Source organism: Apium graveolens, chromosome 7 (assembly GCF_009905375.1).
Source record: "Apium graveolens cultivar Ventura chromosome 7, ASM990537v1, whole genome shotgun sequence".
In the NCBI taxonomy this organism is placed as follows: Eukaryota; Viridiplantae; Streptophyta; class Magnoliopsida; order Apiales; family Apiaceae; genus Apium; species Apium graveolens.
This window is the reverse complement of record NC_133653.1, coordinates 120332203-120340271: the sequence shown is the minus strand read 5'-3', so window position 1 is coordinate 120340271 and position 8069 is coordinate 120332203. Positions and strand designations below refer to the sequence as shown.

At 35.0% G+C, this 8069-nt stretch overlaps 1 non-coding gene across 1 annotated transcript; it reads left to right on the top strand.

The window, feature by feature from the left end:
* The first annotated feature begins 7690 nt into the window (after nt 1–7690).
* LOC141676396 (small nucleolar RNA R71) lies at nt 7691–7795 on the top strand. Its single transcript, XR_012556989.1, has one exon. It is a non-coding gene; the product is annotated as a small nucleolar RNA R71 (small nucleolar RNA).
* Nucleotides 7796–8069: the final 274 nt, after the last annotated feature.

Here is an 8069-nt window from a genome sequence, read left to right as displayed (position 1 = left end):
ATAGTTTCTTGGTATTCTAAGCAGTGAATTCGTATTATCCGGATAGTCGCGATATGTTGAGAAGTATCCCTCATGATATAGAGTAAATATGATTAATTTATTAATTAATCATATTTAATGAATTAGAGAATTTATATAAATAATGATAAAATAGTTTTATTATTATTTATTTCTACTACCGGCTTAATATTGAACCTACATGGTCACACCATAAAAGAGAATGATTTAATAGTGGAGGAATTAATTAATAATGACTGGTAATTATTTATTTGTGAAATAATTAATTAATTAGCAGATTTAATAATTGATTAAATGAGATTTAATTAATTCTTAATATTATTAATTAAGAATTTAATTTTCGAAATTAAATCAAGTGAGAGAATTATTTTTCTAAAGTGTTTAGAAAAGGGATTAATGATTAAAAAGTGTTTTAATTATTAGTTAATTGGTTAATAAGAATAATCAATTAACGGGTTAATAATAATAATATTTTATGGAAAATTTTCAGCTGAAAATTTTGCCTATAAATATACTATTATAAACCCTATTTGCCTCAACCCAAATAATTAACCCTAATTCTAAACTAGAACAAGAGGGAGGCAACTAATTCTCTCAACCTCTTCCTCCTCCATCACATTGTACTCTTGGTGGATACTGGTGGAGTGCTTCACACTTGAAGAGCAGCTGCTAGGGATTTTTGTTCATCGTTCTTGGATCGATACTAAAGACCTCCATCTTTCCATTAACATAAAGCTTCTTAAGGTAAACATACTGAACTACGAATTAAATATTATTTTTCCCATGGATCCTGCGGAGGGTTTCGGTTTTTTTTTAAGATTTAAATTTACGTTTTCGTTGCGTTTATGTGCTAAAAACCCTTCAATGGCATCAAACTACCTGCGAAAAGTTTTTAATTCGTTTATGTGTTTAACTATTTTCGATATATGAGCATGTACGTGATTCGCCATGATTTGATGTTGAAATAATATGCTTATATATATATGGTTTTGAATATATGATATTCATGTGAGTTGTATAATCATAAGATAATTATGTAATCTGTATATATACTGATATATACATGATTTATATTTGTTCTAATTATGAGAATCATATTAGATACGGATTCTAAATTGGCTGCTTCAGATTTGCTGAAATCTGGGTCTGGTGTCCGATTTACGCAAACGAATACCCTATTCCATAGGTAAACGAGCGTCTGAACAAAACTAATAGCTAAAGCTATCAACGACTCGTCTGTAAGGCGTTTGACGTTGTTTAATGCCCGTAAACAGTGATTCTTGTTTTTCTGATTTGATTCTGATTTTTCAGATTTTTTTCATATTTTTTTTATTAGATCATGGATAATATGATATGTTTTATGTGTTTTAACATGATTTTATGTGTTGTATGAGCATGGTGGATGGTTATGGCCTTTCGACCTAAGTGTAATGGTTTTGATTTTGGTTTTAAATACGACTTGCATGTCGTCAATCTTTGTAATCATAAATCTCGAATATAACTCGAGTTATTCTTGTAAGTTCATTAGATTAGTTTTACTTTCAATCATGTAATGTAATTTAAGACTCAAGAAGGCTATTCAATGGAGGTGATACAAAGAAGAAGACGAGGCATACAAGAAGTCTAAACAAAGAAGAAGACTTATGTAATAAGTAGTTGTATTTATTTCCATCGCCATATTAGATTGACCTTGATCTTTATCATGAGCTTGATAAAGATCACATAGGATGGGGCCATAACCAAACACATTTACTTTATTGCACTTTACATTTACTTGTTTATTTAATTTTATATATGAGATATATTCCTATGTTTACCATGCGATGATAGATTTAGGTGAACTTAAATCAATATAAGGCGTGCTCTAGAAAATCTAGAACAGGAATCGTTTCTTGCCTTAACAATAATATTATGAATACAATCATGAGATTCTTGTGTTTATGAAAAACATAATTAAATATGAAATTTCAATATTGAGAGAAAGGATGATTCTGTCAAAAGCAGAATTCTATCTGTAAGAAAGGGGTATTAAGTGACGCCTCTTGACAATGCTCCCCCCGATCTGAGAATCATATGATTATCGATTATTGATTTGAAATATTTAATTTAAAAGGAAGAATCTTTTTATAATATGATTATGATTGTAACATAATATAATCCCTCTAAAATTAAATAATATCAAGTAGTAATTGGCCAATGACACAACGGGCTTGTGTCGGTCAAAGCCTTCCAACATGGTAGAAAGTAGTTCTTATTTTTAAATCATTGTCGTTTCGTGCTACAACCGAGGGCTTTGATTTCGAAATAAGAAATACTTGTCTATTACATAAAGATGTGTACATTGAATTAGAATCTAAAGGTCGTTACGTGCTACAGCCGTGGGCCGTTGGAGACTGATTCAATTGTACGAAATGTTGGGTTAGACTTGACTTAGAATATTGAGTTTGTCGTGCTACAGCCGTGACTCAATTATTCAAGAGGCTAAAGTTTTATTAGGGAATAACATAAGATGTAATTGACAAGAGTTGTCTGCCTATTGAACATCACATGACGTTTCGTGCTACAGCCGAGGTTGTGTGATGGAATGTAGGATCCCTATTCCCACTAGCATTATGAATGCTTAATTTTCACTTTGGGGTTGTATAAATTAGATAAACTAGTGGGAGCCACTTACGAATAAAGACCCGATTCATATAGTGTTTTGAAATGAAATTGAATATTTGCTAAGTGTTGTTATGTGTTCATCATTTACAGATTTACTATATTCGTTATGTCTTCTGCACTATCACTCCGGAGTATACTAGATGCTCACAAGTTGACTGGTCCTAATTTTGCTGACTGGCTTCGAAACTTGAGAATTGTTCTCAGGGTTGAGAAGCTGGAATATGTGCTTGACTCACCTAAGCCTACTGAACCTGCCAGTGATGCACATAATGATGAACATGTTGTGTATCGTAAGCGGATAGATGATGCAAATGTTGCTCAATGCATCATGCTAGCTTCCATGAACATTGAGCTACAGAAGCAACATGAGCATATAGATGTTCACACTATCCTTATGCATCTACAAGAGTTGTATGATGTGGCAGGGAGGACAGCTCGATATGAGATATCAAAGGAGCTGTTCGGTTGTAGGATGTTTGAGGGATCATCTGTGAATGACCATGTACTTAAGATGATCAATTTGATTGAACGTCTTGGACAACTTAGTTTTGCCATGGATGGGGAGCTGAGCCAAGACTTGGTCTTGCAATCACTTCCGAGTTTGTTCTCGTAGTTTGTTGTGAACTTTTACATGAATAAGCTGGATGTCAGCCTGCCTGAACTCCACAACATGTTGAAGACCGCGGAATCGAATTTTCCCCCTAAGAAGAGTTCTGTTCTTCTAATTGGTGAAGGTTCCAATCCTAAGAAAAGGAAGAAGAACCCTTCCAAGAAGAAGAAAGTAGGTGAGAAAAAGCCGGTTCCACCAAAAGCTGAAGACCCCAAGAGCAAAGCTGTTTGCTTTTACTGTAACAAGGTGGGGCACTGGAAGAGGAACTGCAAGGTTTACCTTGCAGAATTGAAGAAGAAGAAGGGTAGTGAGACTACCGCTTCTGATTCAGGTATGTTCATGATCGAAGTTAATATGTCACTAAGTCAAATTTCTACTTGGGTATTAGATACCGCCTGTGGTTCTCATATTTGCAATTCGTTGCAGGGACTAAGGAGAAGTAGGACTCTTGAAGAAGAGGAGGTGATTATACGGATGGGAAATGGAGCAAGAGTTGCTGCTGAAGCTGTAGGATCATTTCATTTATATATGCCTACGGGTAAGACTATTGTTCTAAATAATTGTTATTTTCTTCCCTCGATTGTGAGGAATATTACTTCTATTCATGTTAGACTTGGCTGGATTTTCGTTTGTTATTCAGAATAATAAATGTTCAGTTCTTAGAGATAACGTTCTTTATGGAAGTGGTATTTTAAACAATGGTCTGTATGTATGTGACGTAGAGCATAATTTACTACAAGTTGAACATACTAATAAAAGAAAAAGGGATGATGAAAATCTCATTTTCTTGTGGCACTGCGGACTTGGTCATATTAGTGAAAATAGACTGCGAACATTGCATAAGGAAGGGTTACTTGACCCCTTTGATTTTGAATCATATCCTACATGCGAGTCTTGTCTATTGGGTAAAATGACCAAATCTCCATTTAGTGGACATGGAGAGAGGGCTGCAGATTTGCTAGGATTGGTACACACAAATATATGTGGACTAATGTCTACGCAAGCCATGGGTAGATTTTCATACTTCATTGCTTTTATAGATGATCGATCTAGATTCAGATATGTGTATTTGATGAAACACAAGTCTGAAGCCTTTGAAAAGTTCAAAGAATATAAGTATGAAGTGGAGAAACAAACCAAATATAGTATTATAACTCTTCGATCATATCGAGGTGGTGAATATTTGAATGGAGAGTTTCTAGCTTATCTCAAAGAAAATGGTATAGTCTCCTAGTGGACACCTCCATATACTCCACAGTTGAATGAGGTATCTGAAAGGAGAAATCGAACTTTGTTAGACATGGTTCGGTCCATGATGAGCTATGCGAATCTTCCAGTATTCCTGTGGGGTTATGCATTGGAAACCTCAACATATTTACTGAATAAGGTGCCTTCCAAATCTGTTCCTCAAACTCCATATGAGATATGGAAAGAAAGGAAACCGAGTCTTAAACACGTTAAAATTTGGGGATGTCCAGCTTATGTCAAGAAAGTTGACCCAGATAAGCTGGAATCTCGATCTGTAAAATGTAATTTTGTGGGATATCCTAAAGAGACTTAGGGTATTACTTTTACACCGATCATCGGGTGTTTGTCTCCAGACATGCTACCTTCTTGGAAAAGCAGTTTATCCTTGAAGGAAACAGTGGGAGAAAAATTGAACTTGATGAAGTTCAAGAAGCATAAACTACTACGGATCAAGTGGAAACACCTGTTCAGACTGAACAACCTTCTGTGGAATAGCCCATTCATAGGTCAGGGAGAATGTCTCGTCAACCTGAGAGGTATTATGGCCTTGTCATTGAGAATGACAATGAGTTATCAATCATTGATGATGTCGACCCTGTGACCTATAATGAGGCTATGAGTAGTGTTGACTCGGAGAAATGGCATAGTGCCATGAAATCCAAAATGGAATCTATGTATACCAACCAAGTATGGACTCTGGTTGAGGCGCCTGAAGGTGTTAAGCCTATTGGGTACAAGTGGGTATACAAAAGAAAGATTGGAGTTGATGGGCAGGTGGAGACCTATAAGGCCAGGCTCGTGGCAAAAGGATTTAGAAAAAGGCAAGGGATTGACTTTGATGAAACTTTTTTGCCTGTAGCCCTGTTAAAATCAATTCGGATTTTGCTTGCGATTGCTGCTTACTACGACTATGAGATCTGGAAAATGGACGTGAAAACGGTCTTCCTCAATGGGAAACTTGAAGAGGAAGTGTATATGACACAGCTAGAGGGTTTTCTTTCCAAGGGAAATGAACACCTAGTGTGTAAGCTGCTGCGAACCATATATGGTTTAAAGCAAGCTTCTCGTAGATGGAACATCCGTTTTGATAAGACAATCAAAGAGTTTGGTTTTATCAAAAACATAGATGAACCATGTGTCTACAAAAAGGTTAGTGGGAGCGCGGTAACATTTCTTGTATTGTATTGAAAGAGGAGACTCAAGAGAGTTGACACACATAACAACGTAGCAGACCCACTCACAAAGCCACTTTCTCAAAGTCACTTTGATCATCATAAAGACAAGAAGGGTATTAGATACCAGAGAGATTGGCTTTAGTACAAGTGGGAGATTAAAAGAGATGTGTCCTAAGTCCAATCATGTATGATGATTTAGGAATAACTTTTATGTAATCTATTTTGATTTCATTGATATTAATAAAAGACTTGTTTTGGTTTTGTTATGGGCTTTATCTATTTAAGTGTTTAAATAAGATATACCATAGTTTAGAGTACAACTTTTTATGGATTATGATGAGATCATAATAATGAGACCTAAAAGATGATAACTCTAAACTTAAATATTTCCTGGTCGTAGGATTACTAACTGGTAATTAGTAATCCGCAAAGATCGGTACATACTATGCTTGCTTCATTATGAAGGATGTCTGTTCTCATAGACATTTATGTGGTGACACTATAGCTAGTATGTAGGTGCTTATTATAGAATAAGTTCACTGAACATGACTAACACAACTGAACAACTGATGGAGTTCACTCACGTGTCAGCAGTTGTTCACATAGCGATAGTTGTACAAGTATCCTTAGACTTGAGATCATCATAGTCATCTTGTGTACAATGAACTATGCTTTGGTTTAGTTTTTAGTCTCCAGGGACAATTATAAGGGCTCTACTGGGTATAGGAATTTGTACACAAAGATAGTGTATGATCAATAAAGGATCTACCCCTTCCAGTGAAGGAAGAGAATGTTCAATGCTGATCCACTTATGCTAGTTCAGGAATCTCTGGCTAGAGTGAATGAAATTAGAAAGGAGTTTCTAATTTACATTAAATAGAACTAAGCATAGTGAATGGGAAAACAAATGATTAAATTAGATAGGCTTGACATAAGTTCCATGCCTTGTATTTAATCATGACATTGTAGGGTAGAAGGAATTGATTGTACGGTAACTACTCACTGAATAGGTTCTTGGTATTCTAAGCAGTGAATTCGTATTATCCGGATAGTCACGATATGCTGAGAAGTATCCCTCACGATGTAGAATAAATATGATTAATTTATTAATTATTCATATTTAATGAATTAGAGAATTTATATAAATAATGATAAAATAGTTTTATTATTATTTATTTCTACCACCGGCTAAATATTGAACCTACATGGTCACACCATAAAAGAGAATGATTTAATGGTGGAGGAATTAATTAATAATGGCTGATAATTATTTATTTGTGAAATAAATAATTAATTAGCAGATTTAATAATTGATTAAATGAGATTTAATTAATTCTTAATATTATTAATTAAGAATTTAATTTTGGAAATTAAATCAAGTGAGAGAATTATTTTTCTAAAGTGTTTAGAAAAAGGATTAATGATTAAAATGTGTTTTAATTATTAGTTAATTGGTTAATAAGAATAATCAATTAAAGAGTTAATAATAATAATATTTTATGGAAAATTTTCAGCTAAAAATTTTGCCTATAAATATACTATTATAAACCCTATTTGCCTCAACCCAAATAATTAACCCTAATTCAAAACTAGAACAAGAGGGAGGCAACTAATCCTCTCAACCTCTTCCTCCTCCATCACATTGTACTCTTGGTGGATACTGGTGGAGTACTTCACACTTGAGGAGCAGCTGCTAGGGATTTCCGTTCATCGTTCTTGGATTGCTACTAAAAACCTCCATCTTTCCATTAACGTAAAGCTTCTTAAGGTAAACATACTGAACTACGAATTAAATATTATTCTTCGCATGGATCCTATGGAGGGTTTTGGTTTTTTTTTAAGATTTAAATTTACGTTTTCGTTGCGTTTATGTGCTAAAAACCCTTCAACGGCTCCACCAGACGCTGCATCGAGCATAGGTCTAGACTGAGCGCCCAAACCATTGTAGAAATCATTTATAATCATCCAATCAGGCATGCCATGATGTGGGCACTTCCTTCGCATCTCCTTATATCGATCCCCAGCCTCACACAGATTCTCTAGTTTGCTGAGCAAAATGAGTAAGAGCATTCCTGATTGCAGCAGTCTTCGCTATAGGAAAGAATTTAGTGATAAACTTTTGAGTAAGATCCTCCCCTGTTGTGATAGACCCTGGTGGTAGAGTATGTAACCAGCATTTTGCTTTATCCCTCAAAGAGAATAGGAAGAGTCGCAGCTTGGTAGAATCTTCAGTCACCAATTGAACTTGAAAGTGTCGCAGATCTCGAGGAAATCCCTGATGTGCATGTTGGGGTCTTCTGTAGGAGAACCCCCAAACTGAACTGAGTTATGTATCATCTGAATCATGCTCAACT